General features: G+C 41.6%; 1 protein-coding gene across 8 annotated transcripts in view; it reads right to left on the bottom strand.

Annotated features, from left to right (window-relative positions):
- Positions 1–23,640, bottom strand: part of CHL1 (cell adhesion molecule L1 like) — a 138,257-nt gene that overhangs the window by 85,895 nt on the left and 28,722 nt on the right. For 7 of the 8 annotated variants that reach the window (XM_037386357.1, XM_037386361.1, XM_037386354.1 and 4 more), the window contains exon 2: positions 20,082–20,162. The exons of the other annotated variant lie outside the window; for it this stretch is intronic. The gene's annotated coding sequence lies outside the window, so the exon portion shown is untranslated. The remainder of the gene's footprint in view (positions 1–20,081; positions 20,163–23,640) is intronic. 8 annotated transcript variants of the gene reach the window in all.

Raw genomic sequence — 23,640 nt, 5'->3', positions numbered from 1 at the left:
ATAAATATGTCTTGAATTCACTTATTTTCTGGAAATACCAACTTGGGTTTGTCCTGCAACACACATCACCCCTGAATGGCTTGTAACTTCAGGAAGCTACTAAACTTCAAAGGACTCTTCTATAGCAGGAATCATCAAACAGCCCATTTTTTTTCCTAGTCTTTTTCCATAGTCTTTCCAGCTGCAATTGAGGAAGAGAACAATGGCTGGAAAAGTGCCATTCATACTCCTAAGCACTCTGATAGAGCTGGATAAACCAAAAAAAATATATTCAGATTTATTTCCAAGTCTAAGACAGAACAAAATCACCTTTCCGGAGTCCAGGAGCGCCCTTCAAACCTTCCCTTCTGGGAAAGAGTTGGCCATCACCATGTTCTCTGTTTACAGGAAGAAATAATGAAAATTAAGCTAAGCTTTCCATACTGCCCGAGCAAATCTGGGACATCTTTCCCACTAGGACACACTCGCAGGGCCTGTGGAAGCCAAGGGGAGCCGTGCATGCCCGCAGAGAGCCTGCAGCCTGCCGGGAGCATGTGGCAAGGGGCACGTTGGCCGCTCCGCCGGCAGCGCTCTGGTGAGGGGCTGGGGAGCCCTGCACCGCCGGCACCGACCACCCAGCTCTGCTCGGCAGCCGGAGCATCCCTGCTGACTCTACTACCAAAAGATGCAGTATTTTTAATATTAAACAGCCACGGGGGGGCAGGGAAATGAGGAAGGGGAGGAAGAAAAAAAAAAATAAAAGGACTGTTAAATTCATAAGTTTCTGTGCCTGTGAGGGATCAACCTCACTTTAAAAATAACCCAGTTTGGACACTTTAAGGACAGAGCTCTCATAACTCAGGCGTCAGCTCAGACAGCCAAGCCGAATACACAAAAATTCCTCACCCAACACACACAACTGCCTTTTCCCTAGCAAGGCAGCCAGCAGCTCTGCTGGCCTACTGTGGAAGAAAGATCCCACCTAACCATAGCTTTTTCTGCACAGCTACATATTCAATTGACTCTGCGCACAGTTTACAGTGAGGGGGTGAGCAGCCTGTGGTTTCAGTCACTGCTTGCATCAAATATGCTTTTTTGCAAATGCAAAAGCCTGTACAAGGAGGCTTAAAGCTTGCTTTCTGAGAGCAGTAGTGCAAAAAATCCTAATCGCACCAACGCTCATGGAAAATAAGATGAATTCTTTCAGAAAAATCAAATTCACAGTCACTCAAATCCCCCCCTCACCTTGTTCTGTCATTTGCTTAGCAATAGGCCTGAGCTGGCCTTCCACAAATAAATGGAAAAAAGTCACTGATCTAATGGCACAAAAATATCTCCATTAACATGAAAATCTAAATATGCCAGTGTGGGGCATTTTCAAGATAGTTTCAGCCTACTACATGTTGTTAGCCAAATGGGGAAATGTCAGCAGTGTATTAAGCAGACAGGAAAGCTGGAAGAAGACTCATTAAGCCACATTTAAACTATGAGAACATGCAAAATTGAATATTTTCCATGATTGTTAAAATAAAACTTAATTGCAGAATTCAGGTTTATCTGTGTCATCCAATGTCACAATACTTCAAGACAGATGATGAGGGTAAAAGGCAAAAAATCCCCAACAACTGCATTCAGCACCACAGCAGTATCTGCATTATTCATCATCAGTTGTGTGATGACAGATCCAAAATAATTAGTATTACTCACGTTGAGTTATGCAATTCCCCCACCTAAAAGAGGAGCTGTAAAGAAATGCAAACTAACTCTGAGGTGGTCGCACGCCCTGCAGCTGCGGCACAGCCAGCTCAGCCGCCAGTGCCATCCTCTGCCTGCGCCCGCTGGAAAGCTACAGCAGACCAAGGCTCCAGCTTTGGGTAAAGACAATCAAACCTCATTAGTACCATACAGTGACAAAAAACAGCTATCAAAACAGTAAAGGAATTAAGAATTCAGGTGTCCACCTTACAGCTTCATCAAACATCTGACCTTACCTTTAACAATAAATAAATAAATAAATTAGAATGTCTGTCTTCTTTTAACAGTCAGACCTCACAAATACAGCATCTATGTTACAATGAGACAATTCACCACCATAAATGTCCGTTTTCTTTCTAAAGATAACCAGTTCGCACCCATTCCCACTGCTTAATGTATATATCCAACAGCAGAACAACACTGTTCAGCAGCGTGAGCAGCACTGGATGCATGGGACTCCTGCATCGCTCCAGGGAAAACCCAGGGCAGGCAAAACCCTCCACTAAACCCGCAGATCACCCCCATTTAGCACAGCCAGCCTCAGAGCCCAGAGCAAGGGGGACAGCCTTGCCATAACCCTGCCGTTTCACAAAGGAGGAGAGGAGAGGAAGAAATCCAGTATGGGTTTGGTGGTTTATCCAGCAGGCAGACAGGGAAAGGCTCCACACGGGTCCATGATTGCTGCGTAGTACAGGAGGCAGAAATTCGTATCGAGCTAAAACAGTATATGTGTGTGTGTATATATATATACACATATATATATTCTGAGGTTTGGTTGCTTTCCCTCTGCCTTACAGAGTGTAATTTTTTGTTCCTGCTAACTTTCCTTCAGGTGTCATAGGCATGAAAATTTACTCACATCTTACAAGCAAGATGGGTATCTGTTTCATCTTGAGATAGAAGTCCTAAAGCATTACTGAATGGGTTTTCCCAGAGAAAGAATTTACCTGAGGCAAAATTGCTCTGCTTGTACATTGTAAAGGAAAATACTGGTTTGCCACTGCAAAACACACCTGTGGAGCATACACAGGCATGCTCCCCATAAAGACCTAGATTTCAGGGTGGAGATAGACAAGAACCCTTTAACAGAGAGAAATAAATTAAAGCCTAAAATTAAAATGGATTCTGTAATTGGTAAACAGAATATTCCTCCTCTTCTCTAAACTCAGGGCAAATAAATGAATTGTACAAACTGTAAAAATAGATCACAGATTTTCTTCCATTCAACCACACCTAAGAGCAGACAGAAAGAAAACTTGTTTTCCACACAGTTTCAAACATGAGTAGTATGTATTGATGCTCACGGCAATACATATAATATTCCCTGACATACATGTCCATTTTCCCCAGCACATTTTTCACTTCAAAAGTGTGCTGGGATGTACTCAAAGATTTTGTCCCTCAGCCTCAGATAGGATGCTGACTCTGTTTGCACTGGCTGCCATAGAACATGCTAGAGAAGAAGAGAGTTCATCCAAATTTGTTGGTATTTAGATGATGGCATGTCAACCTGAATTCCAATTCTGATGTTTTTGAGAGAAGAACTGCTCCTTTTTTCAAGTGCATTTTTCTGCCCTCCCCAGTTTCAACCAGCATTAGGCAATGAATTACTTTCCACCCTCATCCTTCCTTCCTCCTCCTCCCCACCTGCTGTCCCACAGAAACTCCTTAACATGAGATTTTTTCCAGTAATATGAATAAAATATGCATATTTCATTTAAGTTCTTTTATTCTGAGCTTTCATGAAAACCTAGGACAGAGCCCCATTAGGTGTGGTATCTCTACAGGCACCTCTGTTTGAAAAGGTAACTGGCATCTACTACTACTTACTGTCCAAGGTAACATGGAAGCTGGCAAGAGATTCACTTTGACTTCAGCAGAGTTTGGATCCCTCCTCCATAAGGATCGCAAGAGACTACAGCACGGTTTTGATGAAACTTCAAAATCTGGAAACACAAACAACTGGATTCTCCCTGATTTATTTTTCTCTTGGCGTTCAAAGAAGAAAAATAAATAATTGAACACAGGAGGCAAAAATGTATCGGTGCACCCAGCTGAACAGAAAAATTCAGTAAAGGTTCCCCAGATATGGATCAGAAACTGTGAGAAAGAACCACGAAAGGCACTGCCTCCACATGCAGCTCTCTCCGTTTATTGAAAAGACAGAAAGAAGCTGCTTCCACTCAGGACGAGGCAAAAAAGGCTGTCAGCCAAAACCTGGCACGTACCACAATGGCGAAACGTGGAGCTCATTAGGTGTGAGCACCTGCACATTCCTGGTGGCTTCACTTCCTCGTGCCAGCTGAGGCTGCTCGAGGTTGCAAACGGTCGTGGTAGGATACTCCCAACATCTGGTGAACGCTTAGGAGGATCTGCTTTCCAGCAGATTAAGTTAGTGTCAGGCTCCTGCAGAGCACCTGAATCTAGCTTCTTCAAAACTGAAGCGCTCCATGTCAGAAATATATTTTGTAAAGAAATCTGCTATATTAGGTCAGCAAACTGGCAAAAATCAAATTCCTGTATGCCCCAAAGGACAGACCTATTAAAAGGAGTTGTTCCAGTAAAGGTTATTTTAGATGTGTTTTAACAAGGAAGGAGCACCGGTCACTTGTGAATAAACTCCGATGTCTCAGCTTTGCAGTAGCTCAGCGTTTGTCACTCCAACTCTGCCCCATCGGCATGTTGAGCTATGAAGGGACGTCAGGCACAGCTGTGCCCCGGGAGCTCACTGCTGGCAGAGAAACAGCAGCAAGACATCGAGGAAGCACGTTTTCTTGAGAAAGAAGAAACAAACAACCAACCCCAATAACCCCAACCCACAACCCAAACCCACACAAAATATCTGGGCTAAGATAGGAAACCAGAAACACTGACTTAACAGAAAAAAAAAAAAAAAAAAAATGCTGATCATTTACCAAGATGTGCAGTAAATAAGGTTCTGGGCTACAAACCAGCAGAGAGACCTAAGGAAGATGAAGAGGCAGACACAAGTATGAAATACCAACTACAGTCCGTGCGTCAACAGGTCACAAACATCTCACCAGGTGCTCTGCTCTGTCACCGCGACGCCCTAGCCCTGCCTTGCACACCCCAAGCAGCACACTGGGACCAGGCGACAATATTTCACATATGCTCCTTTCTGGTGACCCCAGCTGTTAACCAGCCATTTGACCCCCAAAACTTGCTTTAGATCAGCTTTTAGTCAACTCAGAAATGTCAAACCTTCTTAAGGGTAGCCTCAGTGCTGCTCCTCCTCCTCCTCACTGCTCAGGATGGCTGTAGGTGCCTCTCTTGGCATCCCTGTCCTTCTTCCAGGTTGATGCCGCCTCCCTCCTGCCTCACCAGGACCGCAGCAGCGGGCTGCAGCTGCAGCACTGGCTCTGCAACACACAGGAGCTTCTACAAGAAATCATGACTATTTCAGAGAATTTAACCTGAAATGCTCTGCCGAAGCAATGAATGGCCATTTAAGTAGTGAGTCATCTTTTCTCAGATCCTTTTAAGGAACTTAGCTGGCACATTTTCAAGGCATATTTCTTAATACTTAGTTTTGCAATTTGCAGGGTGATGCATCCTGGAGCTGAAAATATGGATCATATGGTAGTAGAACCCCATTTGTCAAGTGGAAAGCGATAGCACCGTATTTTCCTACATGTGGTATTTGCAAAGCCTGATCTTAAAATATCTGGGTTTGCCCTTCTGCCCTTTATTCGATTAACTCCTCTATTAAAAGAAGCCAGCTGAACGTGGCCAAGAAAGATTTTAAATTCAACCTTCTGTTACAGCTGAGCAAATTATATTTTAAATATTTTAAAAATGAATTCCCAAACTCAGCTTATTTCTGTCTTTGACTGCCATCGCAATCTCAAGCTTGCCCAGCACTTTTTTGTTTGTCTAAGTTACCAGCATCCCATCACCTACATCTTCACTCACTTTCTAGGAGGGTTTCAGTTAAGATCAGCTTCAAACTGGGACAGCTGGTCTATCGACAAATTTTATACAGTGAAACTACTCAAAGTACCACGATGCTCCACATAGCATGTAAGTAACTAAAACTACTCAAGTATGATCACTTCCAACGAGTCCGTACCAGGCTGACTGGCCTCTGACAGGTTTCTCTTAGATCAACATGAAAGGACATTCTACACCGAATGGATCCAGGCTGCAAATCGGTATTACAGAGACCACGAGGTTCCTTTCAGAGAAATCTCAGGATTCACCAGAAGACCCTCTACCAATTTATGAGATACGGCACCTTTAATTAAATTGTCAGTTGGAAAATTACTTTTTATTATTCCAAACTATCTGGCGGATGTCTGTGTGCCCCTGCCTTTGACACACCAGCAGACTGCTGTGTCTCTGCAACTGACTGCGGAGATAACGCCTGTGAGTATTTTTAACCTTCCTTTCAAAGAGGCAGCGGGTTGCAGATGGGGGAAAGTGTCAGGCTTCAAGACAAAAAACCCGGCTGAGTCAGAGAAATCTGACCATTCATCTAAACCCAAGAATTTTATGACTGGAAATAAGAAGAAAAGAGATTTGGTCTCACATCTTGCTCTAAAACAAGTAAGTGATGTTATCTAATGCAGATCCATATCACTAATTTGTGCAACTCAGCAGGGAACTGAAAAACCAACTCTACACAGAAACAGTTAAAAACAACAATTCATAATCATTTATTAAGCTCTACCCTTGTGTTACAATTACTTGTCAATGAAATGAGGTATGATGACTAGTCCTGGAAGTCTGAAGAGATTAATAACAAAATAATATTCCTATCTACACACACAGTAACGGTGCGAGGTTTAACACCTCCTGAGTCCATAATGAGCAGGGTGCTAACCTGTGCTTCGGATGTCAGAGCTCACTACCTGGTAATATAGAATAAAATAGTTTTTCTTTTTATATATAGAAATACATGTATGACCTGCAAAGGACATTTAATTCACATCAAAAAGATGAAACAATGGCATTGGTTAGATACGTTATGACTGAAAATCTCTATCCTTTACAGGTCTACAGTAAAACACACTGTTACCCTTTCACACATACACAGAAAAAATCCCAAATAAATCCAATTCCTTTAGCCTTTCATCTAAAATCTTATTCTCTGCTTCTTACTATTTTCACAGAAACATGATTTTTTTTTTTATATATATATTTCTCATCAAGTGATGGCACAACATTCATTTGCTGCCTTGTGGCACACTCATCCTCCCATCACCAGCACCTGGACGATGGCTATTAACTTCTATGGGATCCAGTGCGGCACTTTTCCATCAGGCACAACGCTAAATGACGGGTCACTTGTTTTGCAAGTGTGAGAATGACTTTGAACAGAAAACGGAGTGAAGAGAAACTGAAGCTCTAGTTAATCCTAATACCAGACAACCTTTTCTTAATGATTTTCAATACTTGCTACAAGAAGGAAAAATAAAGTTTCAGGTCTGGACATTGCCAGCAAACTACAGGGAGTCCAAAGGCTTCAGCTCACGATGGGAACTTCAAAAAATATGTCAAAAGCATTAGCAGTTCAGAGGGAGACAAATGACTACGTTTGTATTCAAGCCCATTTGCTAAAGAAAGCATTTAATAATGAGTGGCATCAAGAGCTGGCCTCAGCTCTTCTGTGCTTCTACTAGTGCCTTCACAACACTAAACCACCAAATTCTTTCATAAAGCCGCCACCTCCCAAAATGCTCTTTTAAAAAGGAAAACCACCTTGATTATCATCTTGAGAACATCAGGGTGAAACTGTCATTTATTCAGTGGATGCCAGGCTGGGCTTTCAGAGTTCTACTGAAAAATGCTCAAGTACCCAAACTCCCCCCGCAGTAGCCCCCAGCTCTCCTTCAGCTCCCCCCAAGGCAGGTTCATTGCCCCCCATCAGTGGGGGCTGACTCCATCCTCGCCCACCAGCCCTGGGGACAGCACAAGAGCACCCCAGGGATGTTGGGGGACACTGCATACACCCCCCTTCCAGCAATTCACCCACCGTACCTGCATATAAAACCTCAAGCATAAACCCTTCATAGAGAAATGAAAAACCTGTGTAACGAGCTGGGTTTTTGCAAAAACTGTGCATCTTTATTCCGGGAATAAAGGTTATAATGTTGAAATAGATTGGTTTGATGAGAACTTCTTTTTTTTTCTTGGAAAAGGAAAAAAATGCTATTTTCTGGGACAGCTTGTTGAGAAATCAGGCTTTTTACACTTGTGCAGCCTCCCCCATCTACCCAAACCCCTCAGTCACTGGTGAACAGGGGAGTTTCAAAGGAAAGAAACACAAACTAGCGCCGCCACTAAGAAAAAGTACATTGTAAATTCTGTTTGAGAGCAGCTGACCAGCAAATCTCAATATATTTACTGGCAAGCCAGTCAGCCTGTACGTAACGTAGGCTGTGAGTAACCTAGTATTATCTCCAGCCTGCTGGGGAAGACAGAAAATGCACGAGCACTGCCCCGTGCAGAGCGATTGGAAATGCAAGTCCGTAGGAAACCAAGGCAGGCTTTTAGCTTCACAGGTTACAGAATACCTCATTTTGTAAGAAAGGCTCAAGTTTTAATTACTTGGAGAGAATTACCTTCCCCGTTATTTTGTGCTGTATGGGAATTATTAACTTTTTACATAAATCTCAATTGTAGAAATATAAGCCAAATATTGGTTAACGAAAACAACCACCCTGTAAGGACACAGCAGTTCAACCGACAACCAAAAAGACCTTTTGCATCATTAATCTGCATGATTTCACAATACTGCCTTTGAAAGAATTAAGAAAAAAGAGTATTTCTCAAATGTAAGCATAAAGCATCCTTCAAAAGGTCTATCTATCCCTCCTCCAAAACTAGTTTACTCAGTACCACTGCACAGCAACAAAGACTTACTCAAATTTGAAACTAAATCATTAACCAGAAAGCACTCAGTGGGAAAGCACTTCTTGCCCAATATAAGAGGTTTCATAGCCATCACGTCTGTAGCCTGCCATTTGTTCATTAATTTTCAGATGAGGGATTACGAACATGGACAGTGCCCCTTTGTCTCTCAGCGTGGGCACACTGAGGATATAACGCCGAGTCCCTTATTAGTGGGTGTCCTCCTCACCCCTCACTCAGAGACAGAACTTCTCGTATGACGACAGAAACCACGCGGTGACCTCCAGCCAACGCAAGCTGTCGGGTAACGGGCTAACAAAAAATGTTTATTTCACAGCAGCCTCTTCCCAGTGCTCAGCACACACAAAATCTGCTGTGGTAGCATCCCTGCACCCTCACACCTCGGGCCCTTCCAACAGCCCTTCTACATTTATCAAAGCTCCAGCCCTCATCAGATGCAGAAATCTACTGAGCATCTGTCAGGTGTCTGCATGCTATGCAGCAGATTATAGGAAAGCAACCCTTTGGAAAAAGTATGCCTATTAAACCTGGAAGAGCGATAACAGCATCCAAGTTCCTGAATTTAATGAGGCAACATCACCTAGGGTTGACTCTTACTAAATGTATATACGGAAATAATTCCCTTGTAATGAACTCATGCGGCAACCGGCTTTGCTCTTTCTGCATGCCAACGATAATAAATTCTGTCCAAATTATTTCAGGCACTGAATAGCTGGTACACTGTGCTCACCATTAGCCCTGTACGCAAGGGCAAAACAGTAACTGCACTGAAGGGAAAAAGGTGCATTTATATATTTTTATATATATATATATATATATATATAAAGCACTTACCACCATATTGATAAACATTCTTTGGAACCACTCTTGATGCACTTAGGCATAACTCTTTTCCCTCTTTTGCCATATTCAGACACGATCAGCGAATTTTTTGGCAGGATATAAAATGCTAAGCTTGGCAGGGAAGTGCTTAGAAGCAAATGACTTTTTTCAAAGGTAGTAGAGAGGAAATATGCAAAGTGAGATATCTGCAAAAGATACCTGCCCACTTGGTAATCCCACTGCTACACAGCCAAGCAAGATGGTGCAGCCAAACAAACAGATTACTAACCACGAGTTGTAAGTGCAACTGAACAACAATCTGCCTTATTGCTACACAGGAATAACTCCTACTGCAACACTTTTTGATCTAGCATGACAGGATGGGTTTTGGGGAAATATGTCAACAGTGCAGCAGAATCTAAAGAAAATCCCTAAGTAATGTGTCACATCTCTGTCAAACCAGATTGAGGCATGCAAGTCATTCTGTGATGAGACATCAGCTTTTAGAAACTGGAGTTGCAATGACTTTCAGAGCCTAAGTTTCTAACGGGCAGTCGATTTGGTGAGCCAAGGTATAATTTTGTAAGTCTACTCCATGGGCACGGGTGGCACGGAAAACAGGAATGCATACAGGCACAGACCGTGCATCCATACCGCATGGTAAAATGACGGAGCAGAAAGCAGCGGCCCTTTCAGGCAAACATTAACTTCTGCAAACATTTTCCCCGTTACTACCCTAAGCACTTGTCATACATGGGAGACATGAGCACTTTGCAAAGCATATGTGGTTTGGGAAGAGAAACGGAGGGCTGATACTAATGAGAGCTGGCACGGCGCCATGGCTCAGGCTGACGAGGAGGGAATTTGTGAACACTGCCTCTGTCAACTCGTCACCGGATGGATGCCGTGTGTTTTGTTTGTTCTTTTCTGGAAAAATGTCGGTTCAGTTAATCCAATCCAGGATGGATCAGGGTGTAAGAATCAGTTTTCAGGCTGTCAGAAAATAAAGCAATTTCCATCACTTAAAGACAAAGCTACTGTTGCCTTAAGATAAAATATTGGTAATATTAATAATCTGGTTCACAATTCATACCTCTTTATGCAATCTCTTTTCTTTCCAAAATCTTCCTAGTTACCACAAACTACATTTAGAGACAATTTTAATTCCAATTCCTAATCTGATCATTACAGTTTTTATTAATTTAGTATTCTACCTGATAAGAAAAAAAAATACAGATTTTTTTTCCCCTATTCTTCTTCTTCAACTGACTTTTTTGGATTTGCCCCATTGACTTCGTTAGGGCCCTTGCACATTAGGAGCATTATTTATGTGAACTGACCTCAGGACTTTTCCAAAATAAATGCCAGTGGTAAATTAATTCTTTAATCCTCTTTATGCCATAGGATTCAAATCTGTACACATAACATTTGCTTATTTAATTTTTGCTATTAATTCTTACATTTTTAATCATTTTCCACTCTCTAGCATTTCCTTATGCTAGTCTCTCAAAGAATGTCTTCAGAAAAGGAATTAAATAGCCCAATCACTTTCAGAAAATTAATTTATCTTTTCATTTCATGGAGGCTACTGTGTTGGGTTTGGATGGTTTGGGATTTTTGGTTTTGTTTTTTCTTTTTAAATAATTTCTTTTGTTCCAAAGTACAGAACTGTAGGCACCCTGTTATCAAACCTGCCTCTTAAATAGTAACTGGGAAGCGGCATTGCAGAAAAGGTGAGTATTCTTCATAGCAAAATGAAATACATTCATGTTCAAGTCTATGGGGACAGGACTTGGAAAGAGAATAAACTACTGAAACATACTAAAAAATAGGCTGTACTTTTTCAAGAGGGTGTTTTAATTCATGGTTTACCACACCTTTTAAATGCATTTATTATATTTAACATCCGTTTATTATTCCAATACTCTTTACTATCCTGTGTTACAGTGGACATCAGAGAAGAGCACTATGCTACACACTGTCCAAACCTATAACCAATATTGCAAGCAATGCGTTAATTTATTGCATCCATATTTACATATAATGTTGCGGTAAGGCCTCAAGATTGTACACATTTTTTCCCACGTGTAAAAAAAACCTCACAAAACAAACCATGCACTTTAAGAGCTCGTTTTAGTAACAACTTTCCCTTTCAGAAGTTGGCCCAAATCTAATTTTTATTACTTCATCAAGCCAGAGTGCTGGAAAGGACTTCAAGAAGCCAGCTTGTCTGCTGGCAGGCTCAGCCACAGCTGGATGTCCCTGCCGTGGGACTGCTCCCCCCAGCAGCTGGAGCCCTAGCAGCGCGTGCTGGCTCCGTCACCGCGTTGTGTCTCTCCAACGTCCATCCTCACTCATTCAAACCACAGTTCTGGCCTTCCTCCCTACCCACAATTAACATTGACATTTCTACACCTGAGGACTTGTTCCTCCCCCACCAAACACCTCTCTTTTTAGTATTTCTTTTCTTTAAAGAGTGAACGGTCTCTCAAAGTTTTGTTTTTTACGGCAGATTTTTTCGACTAATTTAAACTAAAATGGTTCTGGATTTTCCCCAGGGTGAAGACTAGCAAAAATACACTGGTTTCTTGTGCACGTATTACAAATCCTTAAGCTGTTTCCCTGGAAGTGCTCCATCTCCCCTGCCCTCCAAAGTCAGCCCAGGATGCCCCTGCCCTTTGCCTTCATCATGAAAAGCCATCGCAGTGTTACCAAGCTATAAGCCTCTACAAATCCCAGTGTACACCAACTTGGGAGACATTTCGCAGCTTAACCCTCCCCACTTCTCAAACCCCACATGTCGGATGCTCAGGCAAAAGAGCAAGGCCTCCCTGTTCCTCTCCGCCCCACCGCTGTCAGACCTGAGATGCTCCAGCTCTGACCCCCATGTCCTAAGCAAGGCTGCTGGAGCGGGACATCCCTGCAGTGCTCTGGCCAGAACAAGGATCAGACACCAGGGCTGCAAAAAAGATCCTGAAAACATAGCTGGGAGGGGAATACAACAGGAGAACACAACCACAGCTGTGGTGCACTTACAGGAGCAGCATTAATGCTGTACGGTTCGCATGGGCTTGGCAAGCCACGCCAAAATACAAATCTTCAAGTCTTCTGTTCAACTAATGAAGACTAATCTAGCAAGAAGAAATACTCCATATAAATATTAATGAGTTTTTCTAACCCTTCAGTAGTTGAATTAACTGTAATTAATAAAAAAAAATTTTAAAAAGGTCATTTGCTAAAGAACCTTTCACTTTTGACGAGAAGACCTCCTATTCCAAACTTGCCTGCAAAGGAGATTTAAAAGATAAAGGGAAATATTAGTCCATTACCTGATAGGGAAAGAATAGCAAATCATGCTTCACATAGGAAAGGCTGGCATATTCAATGACTTTTTTTCCTTACGTCTTCACAAAAAGATGTTTTACAGTGACCAGTCTCAATATAATTAATTTTAACTAGGAGCCTGGAACACAAGCTGAGCAGAGCACTGAAGACTGTGTTAGGTACAGCTGGGTAAGTCATTAAGGGTTAAATTTATTTTGAAATACTTCAGGTATCAGCTGAAGTTCCCTTTAAACTATTAATAATTACTTTTTTAGTACTCTCAGGGAACGGCTGAGGTCCCAGCAGGTAAGCAGCTATTTTTAGAAATGGGAAAAAGGAAGCCTATAGTGTCTGGATTTTCAATATGCTGGAAGACCCAAGACAAATGACTAAACAATGAAATAACAAACACCCAGAGGAATATAAAGTGAGAAGAAACTGCCAAAATGTATTTGTAAAGAACTAATCATGTCAACCCTGTCTTTTTTTTTTTTTTTTTTTTTTTAATCAGGATAATTACCTTACCATAAGAAGGAATTAGATATAACGCATTTTGAATACACACATATTCCTCTATCACAGCAAGGTAGATTTACCAACCTTTTCATTTAGACTAACAATAAACACATTCAAAGAGCAGTTTTCAACTGTCTGCTTCCAGACCGAGGGAACGCACCAGTGTTTGCGCTCACCCTCTGCAGGTGTCTGCACTTGATCCCGTATTTCCATGAGTGACTCAGGTCACATGGAACGCGGAGGATCTGCAAGCCCTCTGGAGGACAGCACTAGCACACCAAATTATCCCAACATGTTGGAAAAAAACCCATTTGAAATCATGAAGGTGATTTAATAAAGAGATATGCAGAGTCTTACCTATTTTGGAAATAATCAAGTGCAAACTTTAAAACATGTTTATCTGGCAGGCAGCGATACAGAGAGAACACAGTGGTTAGAAAGGATAAAAACTAAACATGAGTCAGCAACACAAGTCTGCTGCCAGAGACAAGTGGTGTTTTGGGAAACATTAACAGATGTTAACCATAGGACACAGGAGGTAATTATTCATATGAGATTTAGAAATCATGACCTAGAAAGAAGGGTATTTGTTTGCTCCATAAAGACAGAGGACTAAAGAGTAGACATAGCAATATTCCAATACATAGCAGGTTTTAAATGAGAATACTACAATTGGTTGTACTTTGTGAGCATGAGTAGTGACTGCTTTAATTCACAGAAAAGAAGATTAAGGACAGATACTAGGACAAGCTTTCTAAGCTATAGAGAGACTCGATCATTTTGATATGTTATCTCCAAGAAGGCTGCTGGGACCCATCACTGGAAGCTTCTAACAAGACCTTGACAGAGCCGTCTCTCCTGGAGGCAGGCTATGTAGTGTGGGCCAGCGGGCTGAGCTGCATGACCCCTGCAGACCGTGTGCCAGATTTGCATTCTAACACTTCTAGTGTCAAAAGCCAAGAAATAACATCTTATGGAAATGTCATCTCCTCTGGAATAAAATAAGGGCAAAAAAAAATTTCATTTGGCACAAGTGACTACTGCTGCCCAGTACAGCACCAGCTTCTCTTATCATTCTTTAAAAAGTCATATTACATGCTTGCAAGTCAGACAAATATGTACAATTAGCTATCCATACTTGAGAGTCTGCAAAGAACCTGTTCACAAACGTGCCTCTATCCCAGTGCTGCCAGTTTTGTCTTTTCCTGAGAAACACAATCACGTAAAACCGAAATAGCCAAAAGTGACCTTGTTACACTTCTGTTTAACCCTCCTGTATACACTAGTTTCTTAACATGGTCTACTCTATTATATTTAGGGAAAAGCCATTCAGGAGGAAAAGGTTGGTGTGCAATATACTTCCTTCACTGTTATGGCTTGTATTACATATTCTTACTCATTTTTCCTAATTTACTATGCATTTGGTAGTCACATACAGTATTTTGCAGGAAAGCTTATTTCAGCATCAAAACAGAATTTTATATTTCAATTTACTCAAGCAATACAGGAGCTTTGCTGAGGCTGAATTTATTTTAACTTTGTATTTTTATGTGATTTTATTAACTCATTTATATAAGCCTAGATTATAGTCTATTACCAATCTATTTCCTCTGTGTCTACAAGTATGTAGTAATAGAGCAGATATATTTGAAATAATAGGAATAACAAAAAGTAGTATTATGTACAATTATAGCTAGTAGCACTCAAAATCAGACATTGTTAATAATAAATGACAATTTTATATAAAAGAAATACCATCTGAAAACTGATTTTACACGGCATATTAAAGACTTGATGGCTCAGCAGATGGATAATAGAATAAAAAGCCTTTCATCTCAAGGTCATCAATTCAAATACAATTCAGACTGATAGTAACTGAAAGCCATTTGATGAGAGCTCTAATGAACCTAGTCTCGTTACTAAAAATTTAAGAATAGCCATAGTATTTAGCCCTTTCTCCTGCCTCACAGCAGTCAATACAGAAATCGCTGAGAGTACGGGGCAGCAGATCCAGTTCGGCAGGTCGAGCTGTATTCCCCCTGTTACATGCTGCCAGCCCCAGGCTATCGCTATTTTAGCTGCTTCCTAGCAGGTACCTGTTTGTTCTGTTCCAAAATTCAGCATCCTCAGCACTGTTGTGTCTTTTATTGCTTGGAGGGCTGAAAAACAGAATTGAGCTTTCAGCTCCCTGAGCAACCACTTCTGGTGATGCACCGGCACCACTCTGGTTGCTGGTCTCAGCCCTAACCATTTGGTCCATAAATGCACTACCTTTATTTGATACCTTACTGTTTTTCTGGTATCTATCAAATAATGTACCAAAGTCAACCAATGCACTGGGAAAGAGAAGAAGCCCTGTGCAGATCAAGGCAACTGCTCAGCTAGCCTCACATTAGCCAGCAAATAAAGCAAACCACATACTGCATGGCTTGACAAGCAAACTCAAAATCTTCTCAAACAAAACCCCTGGTACAGCTTCCTTTGTTCCAGTATAATGCCTACCTAATTTACTGTTGGCTGTAGTATCAATGTGATGCAAAGCACTGATAAGAAACCCACTGATATTGTCCTTTTGCTTGCCTTTTCATGCTGAATCAGATTTTTATTATAAAAAAATACCAAAAAACCCACAAAAAAAAAAACCCACCCCCAAAGATGAACATTCAATGGTACCCAAAAAAAAGCATCCCACAACGAATTTTGCTTTCTTATCCTTCATAGGCAAAGCTCAGTGTTTGCACATGCAAACTAACACCTACAAATACCTCTTTGCAGGTAAAACAGGGACACACACAAGCATCAGTGTGACATACAGTAAAGGGACAAGCATTCTCCATAATCCCATTTGGAACCCAAAGATTCCATTTTGAACTGAGGCACCCAGACAACCTCTCCAGGTCCCTTCCAGCCTCAATTATTTTAAAGTTCTAAAAATTAACCACCTCACGACTCACATAAATGGCATTTTCAGCAGTACCTGCGTTTAGGGGAGCCATTTTAGTTTTCAGAAGCTACTAATGGATTCACTTTAAGTACCTAGGTTCATTCATTTAGGTACCTAGGTGCCTAAAGATGCAGTTTACAAGCAGCAGGAGCTTACAGCGTCTGGATAATCAATTTCCTTAATGCAGTTTTTCCTCAGTGTAGCACAAGTGCCTAATAATAATTATAAACCTGGCCCTTACCCAGGGGAGACGGCAGAAATCCCAATACTCGCTTTTCCGCTGTGTCTAGAGAGATGCCTCAATACCTACACTTCCACTACTCAGCCCTGTTGATGCCTGTATCTCAGCGCTGAACTTGATCACTTATTCCTAAATCCTGACAATAGCATATTCATAACCCAACACTCCACGGGCTTTTCAGCTACGCTGCTATTTCAGGGGATCTCCCATCGAGTACCTGCGCAGGCACTTGTGGAGCACGGCTGCCTTCCCAGCTCAGCCCTTCAGAGGCAGGCAGAAGGATGCCAGACGGAGCTGCCCTTGGACCACATCGCTCCCTGTGGAGCGAGGGAACAGCCCCATCGTACCACACCCTCCGGCAGTGGCTCGTCTGTGGCTTTGGGAGGGAGAATCGGCTGGTGATCCACCCAAACATGAGCTCCCCCCAAAAGCTTGGGCTGCATGGAAGCTCTTTACACGATGGAGGCTGCACATGCTTCTGAGCCCCCGTGACCCCGCGGTGTGCGTGCCTCTGGCATGGCTGTGCAGCCTGCAGCACCGCGCTGCTCACCTGACCTTCCCTTGCAAGCCATCAGGATTTAACCCGCTCTGGTTACCTGAGGTTAAAACTAGAGATTGCTTATTTTCGGCAAAGAGCTACTCCCTGGCTTGCGACACCGAACGGTCCTAATTGCTTCATGTCTGTCCAGAAGACTATCTGTCAAAAGTACAGAAATAGGGATTTGAGTCGATTTTGGAGTGCGGAAAAATCCCAAATCCATCAGTTAAGGTCATTAGCTCATGTGACACACCTCACTGAAGTCAATTTTCAAGGATAAGCGTGTGACAATCTGACTGGAGGAACTCTCCTGTAATGCATTATTAATTCATTTATTGTTACAGTTATTATAATCTTTACGCAGGGCACTGCATCTCAATTTGTTCTCTATCAGCTAATGTTTTTAATGAGCTCTTTCTTCTCCTCGGGATGGGAGCTACCTCAACCAGTTACCTAGCTTTTAAGCAAGTAGAAAATGACATGATGGTACATCCTCTTATAAATACAGCTTCACATATCATGCCCTGAATTTTAAATGAAAACAATTAAGTGCTAACTTTTGCATTGCCAAATATCTTTTAAAGGGTAATAGACTCACAAACTCTAAATACAGGAACTTTATCACACAATTAAATGCAATGAAATCTTAATCACAATTCTTCTATCTGACAAAGAGGAGAAAGACATTTAAATAAGAAGATCCTGTGCAAATGCAGTTATTCGTGGGGGAGCCAGTGGAGCACACATTAGCTGAAGTCTGAAGCCCCATCTGAATGGCTCTGGGTTCATTCTCTGGTCACGCAGGGCAAAGAGGTCGCAAGGCTGATCCCTGCACTGAGAAACCGGATCAGTTGGAGAGGAAACAGCATATTAACTAGAAAAGTGTGTGTATGTAAAGTTGTGAACCAAAGGGAAGAAAACAGCACATTTCCAAACGCACACATTGCTGACGCACTGAGAGCCAAGCATCCAGCTGGTTGCAAAGGCTGCATCACTTTGCAACCTTTCTTGCTAAGGGAGAAGGTCAGGGCATTTAAAAGACACACAGAGGTGGCCTTTAGGGACATGGTGGGCTTGGCAGCGTCAGTTTTACAGTTACACTTGATGATCCAAAGGGTCTTTTCCAACCTAAATGATTCTATGGCTCTATATAGAAATCTGTTCAAATCTGCACTCAGAACGTTATGCCTACATTTCCAGGATTCCTCCCTTGAAATGGAATATCTCAGCCCATGGGATACTTTCACAGAGAATGCAGGAGAAGGTTGGTTTTGGATTTTTGGGGGGTTTGGGGTTTGTTTTGTTTTTTTTTTTTTTTTGGGGGGGTGTTGTTTGTTTTTTGTTGTTTTTTTTTTGGGGGGGGGGGGAACACAACCACAAAACAAACAAACAAATGAAAAAGAAAGAGAAAAGTTTATGCATGTTTTGGTGGTGTGTAAGAAGAAACAAGACAGATTGTGCCTCAAGAAAAGCAGAGTCAATCTTTATTCTCTTTGCTCATGCATACCCAAAAACCAGCCAGTCTTCACATGGTGACCTTTCTAGATGGCTTGTCTTGAAAGAGGGAAAGTTTATAAGCTAACTTACAAACTCACAAGAAAGTAAGCTTTTCAGTTCAGAGCGGCTTCTATGAAGAGATTAATCAAAATATAACAAGATTTTATGGAGATCTAGTTTCCCACAGCATCTGAATTCCAGTGCCTGATTAGTTGGGGTACATCAGAAATTATTAAGTTATTTTCTACTTGAAACAATCACTGGCTTTAAGGAAAAAAAAAATCTGTCTGTGGATATGATACAAGATTTTTTTTTAAATTACTAGAAAAAATTAAAGCAACGTCCAGACAGATTACATTTTATCAATAGCTTGTCATTCTGAATTTTACAGACAAAAATATGCAAAATGAAATTCAGCAGCAGATAGATAAGAGCAATGTTCTCAGCCCCACTCTCTGCAGTAGCCAAAGCCAGTAAAGCAGAATACAGAAAATCCTAATAAATGGTATGTCCAAAGAAAGTTATGGTGCAAATAATTCCCATTATACACAAAGCTTTAGCCTTAGAGCTCCTATTAAAAAAAGCTAATAGGAAATGCATATTTAAATGTCACATATTGGTTGCACAGCCTCCCTTTTTTTCAGCCACAAATGAGAAACAGAATACAAAATTATAGGAAGGGTTTTTGATGAATAGGATTTTAAAAAAAAAAAAAAAAAAAAAAAAAAAAAAAAAAAAAGGAAAATAGATAGAAATCCCTTGCCAGTGTGATTATTTCCTCCAAGCACATCTCACTAGAGGAAGGGTCCACAGGCACTAAAACTCCCTGGTAACCAGCTACCCTAGAGAAGCCCAAGACATAAATAACTGCACAGCTCCAAAACCTTTATTCACTGATGAACAGTTGTTGGCAATACCACCACTAAGGCCCTGCTCTTCCACTATTTCTCTTCAGCATGCCCCAGGGGTACTTTAAAGAAAGGCCAGGTCCATCCACCGCTTTGGAACCAGCCCCTCCAGTGCCAGGGGTAAGTCACTACCCCAATGGCCACCATCACTCGCTGTTGGAAAGCAGAATGGGAGACTTCCTTTGAAATAATCAGAATAGAATAATTACAGCATCTTCTCCTACAGGCTGAAGGACCAAACAGATTTGAGGTCAATTTTTTGTACATGTTCAATCACAAGCTCCTTCCCAATTAGATGCTCCAACAGGATAAAGTCTAGCTGAGGGCTGTGTTACACATATAATAATGAGTAACTGTTTGCTTAACTTGTAAAAAGAGAAGACAAACAAGTTCCATCTGCCATTAGAGAGCTTTCAGACTTCGAAAGCATGTCTGCATACTTCAAGTAATTAAAATCGTATGGAATTATTCCAGAACACACATACATGCACAAACAAATACACACATTTATGCTTTTATAGAAAGCATACTTAAGATGGAAATGGTATCAAATGGGTCTAAAATGGTTACAATGACTAACTGCTATGATTTAGAAATAAAGGTGAATAAAATTTACATCGAAAACACAAATACTTAATTAAATAAAAAAAAGGCATTTCTAACCAGCACATGCAGCTGTTTCTTCATCAATGCATGGTCAATTTGCAGTTTTACAGCTGAATTTTTCTCCCCACTTTACCGCATCTAGAGAGAAAGACAAATTTTTGATTTGAGTAATGGTATGTCATATGTTGAATTTGTCTAAAAGGAGCATCGTTATCAGTATAATTCCTTTGTTTTCTTTTAATTCCTCCCCCCGCCCTGCCCCCCGCCCCATATCACTGGGTTTATGTCTGATCTCATTCTCTTTGCCCTCCATTTGACTGGAAAAGGACAGGTTTTTCTGCATTTGAATAACAGAAGCAACATACCCCCACAGAATAGAAAAATGGGCTGAAGTGAGAAGACCTGATTCTTGTTCTAAATCTGGTTTGTGACCTTGAAAGGAATCATTTCACTGCACCTCTATTTCCCTTCTCTTTCTTTGCCTTTCTTGTCTACTTGGATTACAAGCTTTCTAAAGCCTGTGAAGTGTTTATATAATACCAAACAGGTAAGGTTTGGCTTTCATAGGAATCACTAGGTAATACAAAACCAGAAACAATAAATCTTATTGATCACCACTTACATTATTGCTCTCCCATAGTCCACCAATGTGAAACACAATTTCAAAATTATTTTCAATAGTTACTTTCATTTAAAATAAAAAAGGACCATGAAAGAAGTGTATTCAAGAGGAAAGAGGTCCCTTAGCTCTTTTTCTCCAATAACATTCCCCCCCAGTTTAAACACATGGAACAAGCGTTGCATTTCTGTACCAATCCTCACACCCATGGACACGACACGCCTCTGCAATTGAACCAACCCTGCGATATTCACTCCTGGCTGAGCCAGGTCACACCACAGGCTTCGCTCGCTGCTCAGCATCCTGCTCCGTACCTATGGGATGCTCTGCTATGTGCTGGGAGCTGCAAAGGCAATGGGAAATGCTTTGGTGCTTTAAGACCCCTATTCTTGCCCTCCCAGAAGAGAGTACACACACACAGTGTAAATGCCAGGCCATGTTCCCATGCCACCAAGGAGCAAAAGAAGCACACAATCACTGTTATTTCTCTCCTTTTTTTTTTTTTCCTTTGTGGGTCACCTTTGAAAGCCATTTTCTTTCCAGACTCTCTGTATGAATGACAAGATATTCAGTGAGATGTCTTAAGGGAAAAGAAGTGATAAAGAGAAATTCAGCTAACCTATTTTCTTTCTTGTCACTACTTGATAATCTCTTTATATGGTCTCATTTCACCAGTTGCAGACAGACTTATTTCCCCATGGAAAGACCCAATCCTTCTCCCAAAGTGCACATGTGCACAATCACCATCTTACCCACAGCATTTCATACTCACATTGTAATGTCTTTCTGCTGTGTTGGTGTTTTATATAGCCAAATTCTGCATATGTGTACATCTATAAGGTGTACACACTTATTGCCACACACATCTCTACTCTTTCACATAAGTTTCTGTGGGTTTGGGCACACCCAACATTTATACAAACCTCCTCATCAAAAGAAGTATGGAATTTCACTGAAACACAATTCACTAGCACATGTATTTTTAAGTTCAACCCCTCTGTCAATAAATTATGGTTTCCAATGTGAACAGAAAACATTTTTTAAAGTTCTGCAGTGATGGAGGAACCTCAATTCTACTTTCAGCTGCACCTTAATCCTTCTTGACTTCTATTCAGGCATTAGCTTAGAAATGTTTACTTTCCTGCTGGCAACACACTCAGCCTTTTATAGCGTCTTTACCTTCACAAAGCAATGTAACTACAATTCCTAATGCCAAATGCAAATTGCCTGATCTACAGCTCGTGCCAGCTGGGTACAACCCAACAAAGCTGTGGCACCCTGGTCCAAGGCTTGCAAGACATGCCTCAGCGAGAAAGCACAGCAAACCCAGACCCAGTCCCACACATGATCACCAGGGCTTGCAAAGCAGTGCCATGAACGAGTGTAAAACAGAGGCCGTTTTCAGGATTTCAGGACTGGATTTAGGGGAGTGCAAGACCAGAGATGCTGCTATTACATCAGGTCCAGACTTCCTGCCATTGCACTTCCTCCAGCCATCTCTATATTAAGCCAATTCACTTGTAATTGATTAGAACATCTACTCCAAAGAAAAAGACCCCACTTTTTATTTAGAAACATGAAAAAAGAGGAAATTCACACTATTCTAATCAGAGACTCTGAGGGAGGAGGGAGTTATGATTTGTATGTCCCCCTCCCCCTATTTTTTAATCTAAATAAAAAAATTACAGCAGAGAATAGTAACTCAAATGCTTTATAGCTGCATTCTTTTTAATCAGCTGTCTCCTATCTTTACCAGCTGTTTGTCTGCTTCTCCCATTTATGCTGTGCATCTTGGTCTTATCGATCTAGTAAGCTTTAAATTACAGCTATCCATGAAGAAACAACAAAAAAAAAGAAAAAGCAGAGGCAAACCATAACGGGAAAGAACAGACCTGATAAAGGATTTCTGAAGGGCTACCCACTTTTGCTAAAAGCAAATCTTAATAGAATTTCCTGGAGGGAAGGTCTGTAGGACTGAAGTTATCAGTGTACTGTACGGACAGAGGAAGGGTAAACAGAGCTCACAGATTGAAGGAAAAGATTTATATCAAAAGCAGTTCCTGTGAGAAGTATAGGAAAGCTTGGCAAAAACCCCACAAGACACAGTATTAGTAACCTAGTCTGTATCACTGGGTGTTTTTATTGGGTTTATTAGAGGCAGCCAATTTATAGCAGTTCTTGTTGTTTCAGGCGGAGTATAAACCTTCAGTAAGAATCCACCACTCTCCAAAACCACTAGAAATGTTTAACATTAAACAGGCAGAGCAGGAGCAGAGCTGATTTTGGTGCTCAGGTATGCCTACTGCAGCTTCAGCTCAGAGAGGGCCAAAAGGTACAGCTTTAGGCTCTCACCAGTGAGCCACCGGGACTGTCCTACTGAAGGAGCTAAGCTGACCATTAATCTCCACAATCCTCCTCCACCCCAAACCCAATATTCCATGCGGTGATACCACAGTTCCCCAGGGAAGGTGATCTGAGCTCCTGGCAATGTGCATCCCCTGGTGAAGGTTATCTATCACTTTTGCCCAAGTTCCTTCGGTAATGTGAAGGAAGTACTATGCCTTGGTGGTCTGTGTCCCAGGTGTTCCCCATCACCTGGGGTGATGTTGGCACCAGGAAAGCACCATCATTCCTCCCGCGTAACAGCTACGCAACAGACACAGATGGCTCTTGCTCCCCTTGCTCAGGTGAAGGGCTCTCCGTTCGAACCAAGCTACTAAACTTTAGAAATGAGTCATGAGACTTATTTGACAGAGGGGTAAGGAAACGATCTGCGGCACTCTGGGCTGTGTGCCATTACTGCTGCCGTTATCCACTTGGCCATTTCTAGGCTGCAGAAAATTTGCACCTGCAAAAAAATCTCTAGAAAGATTGCATCTAGCACTGCACTGGAAGAAGAAGAATTACTGGAACAGTGTATGTCTTGCTGAGAAAGCCTGTCTCCCAGTTGACATTGAAAACTTAACCTGCTGTTTGGTTCTTCATGCCTTGCATACT

Source organism: Falco rusticolus, chromosome 4 (genome assembly GCF_015220075.1).
Source record: "Falco rusticolus isolate bFalRus1 chromosome 4, bFalRus1.pri, whole genome shotgun sequence".
In the NCBI taxonomy this organism is placed as follows: Eukaryota; Metazoa; Chordata; class Aves; order Falconiformes; family Falconidae; genus Falco; species Falco rusticolus.
This window is presented reverse-complemented; position numbering and strand designations above follow the sequence as displayed.